The 14,042-nt window shown below is 29.3% G+C and overlaps 1 long non-coding RNA gene across 2 annotated transcripts; it reads right to left on the bottom strand.

Moving 5' to 3' along the window:
• Positions 1 to 4,550, bottom strand: LOC112294253 (uncharacterized). Of its 2 annotated transcripts, XR_016497873.1 has the most exons (3): positions 4,054 to 4,550; positions 382 to 3,825; positions 1 to 287 (listed from the first exon to the last, which is right to left on the bottom strand). It is a non-coding gene; the product is annotated as an uncharacterized LOC112294253 (long non-coding RNA). The 2 variants fall into 2 exon arrangements; XR_002973282.3 differs by lacking the exon at positions 1 to 287 and having other exon boundaries at positions 2,422 to 3,825; positions 4,054 to 4,541.
• Between the last annotated feature and the right edge of the window lie 9,492 nt (positions 4,551 to 14,042).

Below are 14,042 nucleotides of genomic sequence, written 5' to 3'. Positions count from 1 at the left end.
TTATATACAAAAAAATTCAAAGTTTACTCCAAAAAAAGTTTGGGGGGTACAAAAAGTCATATCAAAATGTATGAGAATGGCACCAAAGCGTGATACTTACGAACGGTGTTGCAGAGCTACTTCTGTTTTTTTTTCTTTTTTTTGTCTTTTCGTTTCTGTTCTTTCTTTCTTTAGTGTACCAATGCTTAGTTTTGGACCCACTTATCAAGGCCAAGACACCAAAAGCCACCAATCAAAGCAGAGATTTTTCAAAACATGAAGCACCGTATCATTTGGAAGCTTTTAATCTGCACCATCGAAGTCAAAGTTTAAAAACTCTCCCTTCCTGCAAGACTGTACAAATCGATGATTTGAGAGTTGTAAGGAAGCAATGGGGGCTACCTTAACAGTTCTGTACACAGTTGACGAGTGTGAGACCGGCCACTGACCCAGCTCGCAGCCTTTTGTGTACTCGAAACAAAATGATGGTTGCACTGGAGTCACTGCCAGATCTGACCTGATCTTCGTCTTTTTCCCTGTTCAGAGGAGCTGCTGCTGCCCCCACCTCCACCTCCACCTCCCACCCACTTGTGCTTCAACCCCCCAGTTAGTTAATTTAATCACAGTGCTACACTTGACAAAACGATGTGAGAACCTTCGGACAGCAGAACAGAACAGGCTTGAAGTTGTCTAAAATAACAACAACCAACTTCTGCTGTTTTTTATCTTGAGGTTTCTAACACACACAGGGGTTTTCACAAGCTATGGTATAAAAGGTAAAAGACAAAACACCCAACTGGTATAAAACATTAAAACAAGTCATGGTTTGTGTCTTGATTTTTTGGAGCAGTGACTTTTGGTATCTAAGTCCAGTTAAGTAGTAGTGTTTATTTTTCTGTTTGTCAGAGTTGTGCACATTTTCTTGAGATTTCTGTTGTTGTTTTGCAGCGGTAACAATTAGTGATAGATTTGCATCCCAGCGTGGGACAGATTACCTAGATTTTTTTCCCCTTTCCAGTACAAGGTACCAGCTTTGGATTCTCTCCAGCACAAAACGTGGTTCCAGGCGTGTTCAGAGTGACGGGCGCCCATCATCAGTCCATGGGTACAGGAATTGATTGGCAAACGCACATCTGCGTGATGGTGTTCTGCTCGCCTCCATACAGCATCTCTCTCTCTCGCTCTCTCTCGCTACTGCGTGCCTTGCTCTTATTTGATACTGAATATCATTGTGAATCGTTAGGAGAGCAAAACCGGTGATTGTGTATTTGCATAAATAAGATTTCTTGAGACACGGAAAGTCCTAACTCCATGATTGGTTTTAGAGCGGACAGAAAGAAGATCATTTGATGGAATAGAACACGGTATCACACGGAAAGCTTACCGCATATTCTTTCAAAGAACATTCACAGTTGCACGCAATTCGATGTAGAGAATGTTTTTTTGTTGAAATTGGGATCATTCTGGGCGGGCTGCACTGACCTGTGTAGTTGTGGAGCCTAGGGCATGTGCACTGGCTAGTGGGAATTTTTGCAATACTCCTAAGCCTTACAGTCTTCGACAGGTTGGAATCTTTGCATAAGTGAGTACTTACTTCGGCTGCAAAAACAATTCATTTCTGAAGAAGTTCAGCACACAGTCAATAAAAAAAACTGGATAGTACAAATATGGCAGTGTGTTGAAGTGAGGCTTGTGCTGGTTGGCTGTCATCATCAACCCCATTGAGAAATCCTCACCATAAAACTGCCCCCACACGCTTTCTTCTTCTTCTTCTTCTTAGTCAAAAGCGAGGCTTTTGCTTTGGTTACGGCTCTAACGCAAGCAAGAAAGACATGAAAATCTGATGAGACAGTGAAAGATGTTACAAAAGCTATGCAATCTACACACAATTGCACTTCGCCAGCACGATACCTGTTGGTCGGTTTACCTTGTTTTCATGCGAGCCAAGATAATGAGTTCAAAAGCCAATCACTGATATGAATGATGGGGTGTATTACATCACTAATTTCAGCTGAAGTAGAATCATTTCACTCCAAGCAAACTGAGCACTTTGAGCTGGGTAAATCATCGTTGTGATGCTGATTTGTTTCAATTTGAAATCTAAATGTGTAACGTGCGAAAAGGAATGGTGAACAGGTGCGAGTTCTACAGAGCAGGGAGGATCCCCAGGAAATAAGCTCCTTCAAATTTTGTAGTAGTTGCTCTGTGCAGGACACTTTTCCAGATCCGACAGGCAGGGATGGCGACAACCCATGTTTTATGGCACTCAAGTTCGAGGATTGCCCTCTGGAGATGTTTCAATCAAAGTTGAGCGTCGCTCTTCGCACCTGTTACAAATCTTCGTAACTAAGGTCAGCAAGGAGCTTGCGGTTTCATCATGTTGGGGACACAAGCGGTTGATGTATTTTGCTGCTGTCGAATCCAGAGCCGATCTGCTAACACATATATTCTGGAAGATTTACGTCCATCTTGGCTTTGGAATCAATCGTCACCCACAATTTCACGAAAGAAGAATTGGTGACACTGTTGAGGCATCCTTGCAATAGTTAGCACCAAAGAGTTACCCAACTTGTTACTTTGATATGCTGTAAGGCATGAATGGTAACCAATACCTTAAATCGTTCGTCTTGAAGTTCTGATACTAATTTCAGTCCGCGATCAGATTCATGTGGCTTACACGCACGGAATATATGTATTGGGATCTTTAAAACTTCGTGGTTGTAGGTTGTAGAGCTCAATTTTGTTGCTGTGGTGTAATAATGCAAATTCAGTCACAATATGACGAATCACTGTTCTTAAGGGATAGTATTAATTCAAAAGTCTTGATGATAACAAATTTGGCTACAAATAAATGTATGTATGAAGTTGATGCTGTAGTAATAGTGAAGTAAATCGCTACAACTTAAATACAAGTGAAATATTTTGCTACCCGCTTGACCTTGTATCATTTAATTACAGCATTCTGATCGTGTTTAAGATGTAACGATTGTGGTTTAACGCGACATTACTATGCAACATACCTTATGCACATTCCAAAACGTTATGCAAGAACGACTTTCACGCCATACAAGAACAAACCAACCGCAAATTCGAAGTTACTGTGCTACACATGAGCAAACTGCGGAGATGTTCACCAAAAACCTTTTCAAAGTTCTCCGAGCAATGCTGAAAGTTCATGAGTGCTCTCCCAAGTCACTCGAAAGATGTAGGTTAACGACACATCCTGTTTTAACCCTGACAAGTGAGCACAGAAGTCGCAGGAACAGTCTGCGAGGATTCAGCATCTGGTAAGCGGACATTTGCTTAATAACATCGTTGGCCTCGTGATCTTCAACTTGACGTACTTGAGTCGCAAGTAACGACTGTGACCCGAGGAGATGACCCCACAATTTGGCCAACTCCAAAGCAGTAGATGTACGAAATGGCATACAAAAATTGGCATCAAACAGCATGAGATGCCTAAAAAGAGGGCATTGCTGCATCCTTCGCTTTAACAGTCATTCAGGGCTCGCTAGTCCTCCGTTCGCAAGAATACTGTTCAATTGAAGCACATTGCTACAGTATCGCTCCTCATTCCAAAATTCACAACACTTCTGAAAGATCTAATATCCAAAGTTTTCACTGTACAGGAGGCGCCATTGACAAAATCCGAAGCATCAAACAGGCCGGAGACGATTGCGCAAGCGCATTCCATTTCCTGGAACAGTCCTACTCTCGTAACAGCCGGCGTTTCTCGAACCAATGAAGGGTGCATCTACAACTGGACACCTCCATATCTCTCATGAATGAAGTAATCGCATCACACACTCGAAACCCAGTTGAAGAGCACGATCTTCCGACCTTGCGCTGCACGACACCCAGCCCCACCAAGCAAGTACCGTCAGCATCCCCGCAACGATTCAGGAAGCCAGCAGAGCGGCGCCAGCGTTATCGTCTCAAGACGAAAAAAATCCAGCAATCTCGAGCATCAAAAAATATTACATACAAAAATATAAAAATATAAACAAATTGCGCAGTATTCGCCATCACGTCTCGTCGCTATACGTCGTCGTAAGCGGCGTGGTCAGAGCTCACCATAGTTGCAACAGAGCCCACAAAACGCATATCCTCTGTTGCTGCTGGTTGTCACGAAGCGAGGATCGTCAAAATTCTGAGATCAGAAGATCGCAATCTGACAATGCAGGCAATGGTGTGCTCGTGGCCATGTTGTGCATGGTCCGATCGTGGCGGGGCAGTAGCGTCGATCCGCCGTGTGATCCGACCCCGCAAGCCTCCCCCGCAAGCCAGATCCCAACGCGCATTCGAACATGGATCGTCTGACGCCCGATTTATGGTTAGGATTAGGTTGTCTTTGGTGCTTGGTTCCCTTCTGGCCTCCAATCCAACTCATTCATCACAAAACTTGCTACCTTACTATCTCGTCTTTGCAGGCATGAGTGGCATGTTTCATGCTTTATGAACATGCCAAAAACATATGCCAAAAGATAAATTTTAAGTAAACAAGACACATTTTGATGCGGTTAACAAGGCATATCATTTTTGTGTATGATATGGTGGTAAAGGTATTACAATTGATTGGTATTTTGTTGTATGCTTGAAAATTTAGAATACTTTGTAAGGTGAATTAGGGGCCAAAATATCAAAGCATTCTAATATATATAGATATATATATATATATATATATATATATATATAAAAGGAATATTAAATAGACCCATGCTTTCACTAAATTGACCCACCTATGATGAAGAATATGGTAATCATGATGAATGTGGTTGATTTTCATTTGTTGCAGATTGAGTAGTAGAGAAATAAACCTACGGGTCATTTATTTTTTTCATGATGGCTAGAATGGATGGATCAATTTAATAAAAGCTTAGGTCTATTTAATATTCCCGTATTTTAATTTATTTTTTTGGTTATGAATGATTCATCAGGAGTTTTGATGTAATGTTGATAAAAATGGAGTTGCAAGATATTAAAGTGAAGAGATGTAAAAACTTACAAAATTAAAGAAGTAGAATTTGAAGATTCAAATTTAATTTTTATTTCAATTGTTGGTTTAAAATTTAAAGACAATTCTGTTATGATTTTATATATGTTACATTAAAAGTAGGAAATTGTTAAATTGATCCAAGCATATATTAAATTAACCCACCCATCATCATACATTTGCATGTAAATTCTTCAGCTCCTCTTTTCATCAGTTGTAGATCTAGTGGTGGAGAATTATTTTGATGATGATTAGGAAGAGTGACTCGATTTAGTAAATATTTGGGTTAATTTAATAATTTTCTAAAGGCATTTAACCAACTCATTTAAATAAGAGTGCATTTTTATTATTATTTTGAATTAACTAGTCATGTTTCTTTTAAGGGTTTTTAATGATAAAATTGATGTTTTAATATAATATAAATAAAATAAAAGTTGTTGACAAGATTTGAAATTAACATTAAAAGTTGTTTACAAACAACATAAATGAGCTGTGAGCTATATAAAAGAGTCTATTATAATAGACTAAAAATATCCTATGTAATAAGAAGTAGAATATTTGGCTAGGATAAAAAAATTTAATTATCAAAAGGAATAGAAAGACATAAGGCTTCTAAGCATATTATTTCCAAAATCACAATGATTATTAAAAAATAATTACAGAATATAACTCATAAAACATTTAAAAAATAAATTAAAAAAATTATATACATGAATGATCTTTTAATTTTAAATATTTCTCTTTTTATTAAATAATTATGTATAAAATTAATTTGGTATTGAAAAACTTCATATGCCATACATGATAAAACTTTTCAATGTTTAGTCAACTTCTATATTAAATTAGGTTAGAAAATGTAATAAAAGAAACATCACATACTTTAAAACTATATATTTTATCTTATATTCCCATTCAATATATTATTAAATTTTATTTTTTAAATTATAACATTAAAATAAGAGTGCTTTAAATGTTTTGAAAAAAACAATATTGTCAAATTGAGTAAAGGTATTTTTTATATTAAATGATGTAGTCTTTTATATAGAATTATGATATTGTATATGTATTCTAATATATATTATATAATATAGAAAATATCAATTAAATACATTAACAACATATAAAATAAACACATTTAATTAGTGCAATAAAATACATGCATTATTGTACAAAAGAAATCTTAGTCAAGTAATAAAATTATTAATTGAAAGATTACAATGTTGAAGAAAATTCATGCTTATCTATGATTTTATAGTTTTAAGATGAAATTAAGTAATAATAAAACATTACCACATACAACTCATTTGCTTAATGTTTTAAAGAATAGTAAAGAAATAAATAGTACTTCAAATTTTTTATGTGTTATTTCAAAGTGATATATTTTTATTGCTTTTGAAATATAATTTCTTATAATAATCTACAAATAAATAAATTAATTATATATATATATATATATATCCATATACATAAGATTTAATTTTTATTTTATATATCTTAATTTTAAAGTTAAAATATAACACTAACTTTTTCTACATGAAATACTATATATATATATATATATATATATATATATATATATATATATGTTTTAAATTACAATATAATCATCAAAAATTTAAAATAAAGATAAAATTGAGTCAACTTAAGATATAAAGATAATCTATATATAAATTGTGACATTAAATATCACTAAGAAAAATATATAAATAAGAAAATTAATTTCTACTAATAATTACTAAATATTTCTAGTATAGAAAAAAAAATTAAAAAATCACATGATTAATTGTGCTGAAGTGCAAATTATCCTATTAAATTATCTATTGTTAAAATATTTGTAAATTTTTACTTAGGTTTTTTTTAAAATATATATATATATATATATTTTAAAAAAATAATATTTTAAATAGTATTTTATATAAAAAATAATGTATTAAAATAGTAAATAATAAATACAGATATACAATTGGTATATTAGATGATTAGAAATACATCACTACTTTCGATCTATTTATATTTCTATTACAATTAAGTCTCATAAAGCTACCAGGTCTAAAAAGTATTTTTTATTGAAAATATTTTATAATCTTATGAAGATGTTAAAATCAATCTATTCTTAGATATAATATCTATCAAAGATTAATCCTAAGTTATTATGAATTTTTAGATTCTGAATAATTTTTTTTTAAATATATGTATGTATATGTATGTATGTATATATATATATATATATATATGTCCATCTATTACTCTAAATACCATGATAAAATTGCCTAGTAAGGCTAGAAAGACATAGTCATTGTTTTTTTTGCAATAAATTGTATTATTTATTACTATCCTTTTATAACAATAGTATGAGAGTGATTTATTAAAGCCGTTTTAACACACCATATATATACATAATAGTTTTGGAAGGTTGAGTTTTACTAAACAAAATAAGATATACTGTATTAAAAGTAAATATTATTTTTTATATAAATTTTTATTCAAACAACAATGTATTTAAAATATATACTAAATTAGATAAATGTATAAATATATATATATATATATATATATATATATATATATTGATCATTTATTCTAATGAATAGAATAAGTTTTGTTTTACTTTATTTTATCTCTAATATTTTAATTAACAAAATATCAAAATTCTACATATATATATATATATATATATATATATATACATATTATAAAGAATTTTCAAATTATATAGAAAATGTGGTGTGTGCATATATATATATATATATATATATATATATATATACATATATTAAAAATATATATTGAAATTTATAATACTGTTTTTGAAATGATGAATTTATTTAATAAATCTTAAAGACTTATCTAATCTTATTATATTTTAAAATAGATACAACAATCTATTTTAATAAATTTTTTAATAATTTTTTTTACAACTCTATAATTGTGCTTTTAAATTCTCTAAATAAAATGGCATACTTTGGATCATTTATAAAAATTAGTATGAATTTAATAACCATTTTAAATAGTATCCATACATGTTAAGTCTTTGAAGTGAAATTGCATTAAATCAAGGACTATGGTTTGTATCAAGGTATTGGATGATGTTATTTATTATTGCATAAATATTATTTAGCTGTTTTTTTCTTTTGATCTATAAAATAATAAACAAAAAAACTATATAAATTATGTTTTAGAATAATATTTGCAAATTATCATCAAATATAGTTGATACAATTACACAATTTTATGGCCACTATCAAAGTTTCCATGTTGTAACTTGGTACATCACTTTGCTCAAAAATATGATTTCTTTAAATTATTAAAAGTTAAATAACTAACAGCAAAGGATTTAGAATGTATGACGTTAAAGCTTCATATAAGAATGAAGTTTTATCTAAAATAAGTTTAAGACAAAAAAAAGAAGAAAAAAGAAGAAAAAAAAGCTAAATAAATATCTTTAGAAATGGATCACTTTCTTTTGAAGTAAGTGATCTATTTTTTATTTTATTTTATTTTATTTATTTTATTTTTTGGATTTTTTGGATTTTTTGTAACATCAAGATTATTTGATCTTATTAAAAGTTCTATTTGTGATGCTTGGATTATTTCTTCAGCAAATATAAATTAATCCAAAAATATTTTAGTTGAAATGATTAGAATTAATGAGAATTTATTATATTTTTGATATTTTTCTTATTTGGTCTTATAATAAAAATTAATAAGTATATTAAAATAAAATAAATTATGATCACTTTTAATTAAATAAAATAAAAATTAATAACTCAAATTAGAAAAAATTTAAAAAATAAGTTACAACCAAGAAAAAATAGAATGTCTTATATATTAGCATGGATATGATATTAATAAGCATAAATAAAAGCCATTCAAAAATCACATAATTTTATTTAAATTGGTTTTTATATTTTATTGAATATATTTGTTAAAACCATTTATAAACTATCAACAATAAGATTCTTTGAAACAAAGATATATAAGATTAATAATTTATGTGTATGTTTATATATAGATATATTTATAAAATATAAAATTAATAAATATAAATATTATATTACAACTTTTATCTTAAAACTTTTAAGAAAAATTATTTAAGTTGTATCAACCTTCACAATATTAGAATTAGAATTCATGTGATATAGCATTGAGTGCCAAATTTTGTCAAATATATGTAGTTTAGTTTAGTTAGTGGTTTTTCATCCATTGATAGTTTTTCTATTAGTTAATTTGTTCATGTCAATTAGAATTTGAATACTTAAATGAAAATAAATCTTTGAGTTGACATTCTTATCAAGTTTAGTGTTATGAGTGATTTTGAGAGTGAGAGAACTTATTATAAGGGTTTGCTTGGCTATAGTATTTTAGCAATTTTAGTAAAGCTTCAAGATTTCTACACTTGTACTCTTAGATTCTTTCTTTGTAGTATGAGAAATAGGTTGATTTAGTTTGGGATAGATTTCTAATCTTTTACTTGACAAGAATCTCTCTTTTTCTTGAAAAGAAAGATTAGAAATCTCTCTTTTTTCTTCTAGAAGATATTATGAAATTAATTTATTTTTATCTACTTCTACCTATTCATATTATTTAGGTAACAATTACAACAAATATATGTATATAATAGAAGCAAGAATTTGATACAAATTGTGAGAAAAAACAACAAAGATCTATAATAGCAGATGGTGGGAGATGGTTGCATGTGACATTTTTTTACAACTCAAAGTGTCAATCTACAATTATAAGACCATAGTGATAGGGCCCCATGGTCAAAGGCTTACCATAGTGACAAGGTCTTACAATCAAAGGCTCTTTTTGAAGATAGGATATCATGGTATCATAATATGTATTGTTTTGTTTGAAAATGCATTGAGTATTTGACTGTGCAAGTTGAAGTTGTATTTTACAAATATCCAAGAAACCATAATAGATTTCATCTATATAAAAAAAACATAATTTTAATTTTAATTCAAAAATACTTAAAGTAAATACAAAGTTCTTAAAAACACTCTTCTTAGTAACTTCAACCATGCATAAACTCCAATTACCTTATTACTTTCATAATTAGGCAAGTTTGATTTTTCTTTGCAAGTTCTAACCTTAATCAGTGAGCTTTGGCGAGTTGTAACTCCTAATTCAACTATCTACTTGATAAAAAAAAATTATACACAAATGTTACTATAAGTCTTTTATATGCTTAGAAAAATTCAATCAAATCCAACTTATAGATTGTAAAAAAAAGTATAATAGGATATAGATAAGACATTTATATTATTGGTACGTAGAGATAAATAGTTAGAACCATATTTGAGAAGTTATAAAAGTTTTTAGAATTAGAATTAGATTAATAGGCTTGATAGGATCTACTATAGAATATTCTAAAAAAAATTTAGATAATTATTTAGATAGGGCCTACCATAAAACCTTCTAAAAGGAATTTAAGGCGGTTATCTATGTGGAATCTACATCTATGAACATTCTAAAAAGTCCAGGGTATTAAAACAAAGTATAAATAGGATTAATTAAGGCCTATTAGATCATCTAGTTAGATATGGCTTTGAACCTTTTTTCTAAATATAATTATATTTTATATTTTCTTATTTTGTTTTTTTTTTGTTCTAATTTTGGTTGTTCAATTTTGTCTTCCATGTCCCATTTTGTTTAGTTCTGTTCAATTTTGTCTTCTATGTCCAATTTTATTTAGTTCTATTCAATTTTTTTTTGATCCAATTTATCCTATTTTGTGATGAGGTTTTATGTTGTTGTAGATTAAAAGGGACTTGGATACTTGAGATAGACTTGTCCTATTTCAAAAAGTCCAAAAACCACATTGATGTCACTTGGGTACAAACTTGAAAGTTGGTACAAATGTTTGAGTAGTGATTTCACCTTATCCAACTATTATCTTTATCTCAAAATTAGTGTATAGCTTAATCTTAAAGTCTTATAATACTATGCTAAATTTCACCTTGATTTAACCAATAAATCTTCAAAAATCATAGAAATCCTATTTAATTCCAAATTACCAATTTTTAATATCCTCTTGTATTAAAATCCAAATATCTTTCAATTTGTATCATTAAATTAATACAAAACTTTATACACACTTAGCACACCTAATCAGCCAAATATTACCAAATTTTGAATTATAGATGTAATATCAATTCCACAAACTAATTGGAAGTGCTAGCTCTAGTTGTATTGCATAAATTCCAAGTGACCAATATTATCCTTGATTTTGAACAACAATTGCAAAGTCATTCTAAATCTTACAAAAATAAGCCTTATACCAATAGAATAAGCTTAAAGTTAGATAACAAATCCTAATTGCCGATCTTCAAATTTCTCAAAACTTTGTCCTAGGCGGCCGTTTTAATAGCTAGAGGTCTGATTTTGACCTTGTTCCACAAATGGTCGACCTTGGGATATCAATTAAATCTATTCTAGGGATTTTTTAGCCCAATACTATCTTCAACTTGATCTTAGTATTAATCATATTAACTATTTATCTCTTCTATCTTATTTTTATTAATTTATGGCCTTTCTAAAGTAACAAAGTAATTTTATAATTTAAAAGGTTAAATTACTAATCAATCTTAAATCTACTAGCTATTAAGACAAAAAAATAAACTAAGAGGCTTTTATAAAAGCCATGTTTAAATATCTTAGATTATTATTGAATCAATATGATTAAATATTAATTAAAATTTTATTTTTGATTATATTTTTATTATATAGTTGATTTACAACACAACAATATTTAAAGGCTCTTTATAGTCATAAGACCATAGAGATAGTGGTCCACAATCATAGACTTAGTATGTGGTTATAGGATTTTAAAAAAATACTCATTATCCAAAATTTTAAAATGTTAAGTTTGGAAGCTCACTCTAAGTACATATGGAATATAAATTTGATTATTTTTTAGTCAATTTTATATAGGAGAGGCCCAAAGAATTCATTGACATACTAAATGTTTAGAATAGAAGTTATTTAGAGCATTGAAGTTGCATTTATTATATATTAATTAATTTTGAAGTAAATTTTTGATTTTTTTTTAATTTTTCGTATTTTATTTTATTACAATTGTTTTTTATTATCACAAGTTCTATAAATTTTGACCATCAATAGCAGATAGGTACTTGTTACTTTGGTTCAATTTTGATTTTTGCTTATGTGTTATATAGGATGTGGTGTGGATTTTTGGATTTAATTTTTAGTACATTCTTCTAGTTGTAGATATTATTTTAAGAGGTTTTCTAAGATTATTTTATTTTGTATTTATATTTATTTGTATTAATGAGCATATTATAGGGATAATATTGAGTTAATGGGTAGCAAGATTCTTTTGTTCGTGAATCTATTGGACTTATAATAATTTGGAGGTAATTGCCAATGAATTGCAAAGCTTGGTGGTTTTGCAAGCATAAGTTTCTTTTTTAGTTTTAAGATAGTTACAAGTACCTAAGTAGTTTCTTTTATGGTGTATACTATGAGTCTATATTATTAATCTCATTCACCAGACTACTTAGATAGTGACCACATTAAGGACTTCGGGCCAAGAGTAAATAGTAATCAGATTGTTCACCATGTTTTAGCATTGGATACCACTTGTGTGCTTTAAGTCTTAGAAGTGGACATATTTTATAAGAAGGAAGATGATCTTTATAACATGGTGATGGATAGATTCTTAAGAAGAGCTGGAGGTATTTCTTTGCTACATTAGAGATTCAAATTTTAAATATAGATAAAAGAGAAGCTTCAAAGATTTCCTATTTTTAATGGATGATATGCCTTTGAGCTTTTATCAAAATATATAGAGCACAAGTAAACCTATGGAAATGGAAAACATTCATTTGAATTATATGAAATGATTTGTTATTAGAAGGCATGCATAGAACTTATTTCAGCTCTTAAAGAGATTGTTATATCAATCTTTAAGCCTATGGTGAAAGAAGAAGATCTAATTCAAGGAAAAATTCATACAGCTTTGAAAGATATTAAAGAAAAAAGATTAGCTACTTCCTTAACTAATACTTTAAGTACTTTGTCTTATATGATGCAAGCAATGAAGACAGTTTTATGTGCAATAGGAGAGCTACTATTATTTAAACTTTTTCAAATTTTTGTTAAGTACTTGAAGTATGAGTATGGAAGTTTTAGGCATGATCAAATGCAACACATTTAAGACTTTTTTCATAAAAAAGAAGATATTCTATATACCATGTATATTCATTTGGCTTAGATGATGGATGTGTCTAAGGCCAACTGTCATAAGTAGATTGGCAAAAACTCAATTTAAAAAGACTATGCATCATTAGAAGTGTAGTGAATCTAGTCTTATAAATAATGATTCTAACTATTCCAAGAAAAAAAAAAAAAAAAAAAAAAAAAAAAAAAACCCTTATACATAGAGAAGTTTAAGTTAAAAGTTGACATAGCTAACAGAAGAAATAAATCTAAGAAAAAATAATTAAAGTTTACTTATTGTAGTAAGCTTAACTATAATGAAGATAATTACTTTATATTACATCTATACAAACACCTTGCTTAAGATAAAGAAAAGACCTTAGTAGCTAAGATTATTGAGTTCAAAAAGAAATTCAATGGTATGGTCTCATTAAGCTAAATTATTGAATCTCATGTAGTTTCTAGAAGTAAAAAAAAATCTTTTTCTCTAAAAAATTATATCTTTAGTGTATTAAGACCAATGATGGTTGCAGCTATCATACATCTCTAAACAATAGCTTGGAATATGGCACCTATAACAAGTGAGGTATTAGAACCTTTGTTTGGCTGTTCAAGCAATTATAGAGATCCAAATATTGATATGTTATTATTTTTATCTTTTGACCTTGCAAATATTAATTCTGCAATAAAGCCTTCTATTTGAACTTCAAGATAAGATGAAGATACTAGTGTTAAAAACATAGTACATACTTTGGCTTAGAAAGTATTGAATATGCCTATATTTTCTAGTATTGACTTATTAGCTTCAAAATTTAAATCGATACGGATCTTTCAATTGGTTGATAAAATGTTGGAAGGTAAAGTATCTATACTATTATTAAAAGAG

This window comes from Physcomitrium patens, chromosome 17, assembly GCF_059467195.1.
Source record: "Physcomitrium patens ecotype Gransden chromosome 17, ASM5946719v1, whole genome shotgun sequence".
Taxonomy (NCBI): Eukaryota; Viridiplantae; Streptophyta; class Bryopsida; order Funariales; family Funariaceae; genus Physcomitrium; species Physcomitrium patens.
The sequence above is the reverse complement of the archived record's forward strand: the minus strand, read 5'-3'. Positions and strand labels throughout refer to the sequence as shown.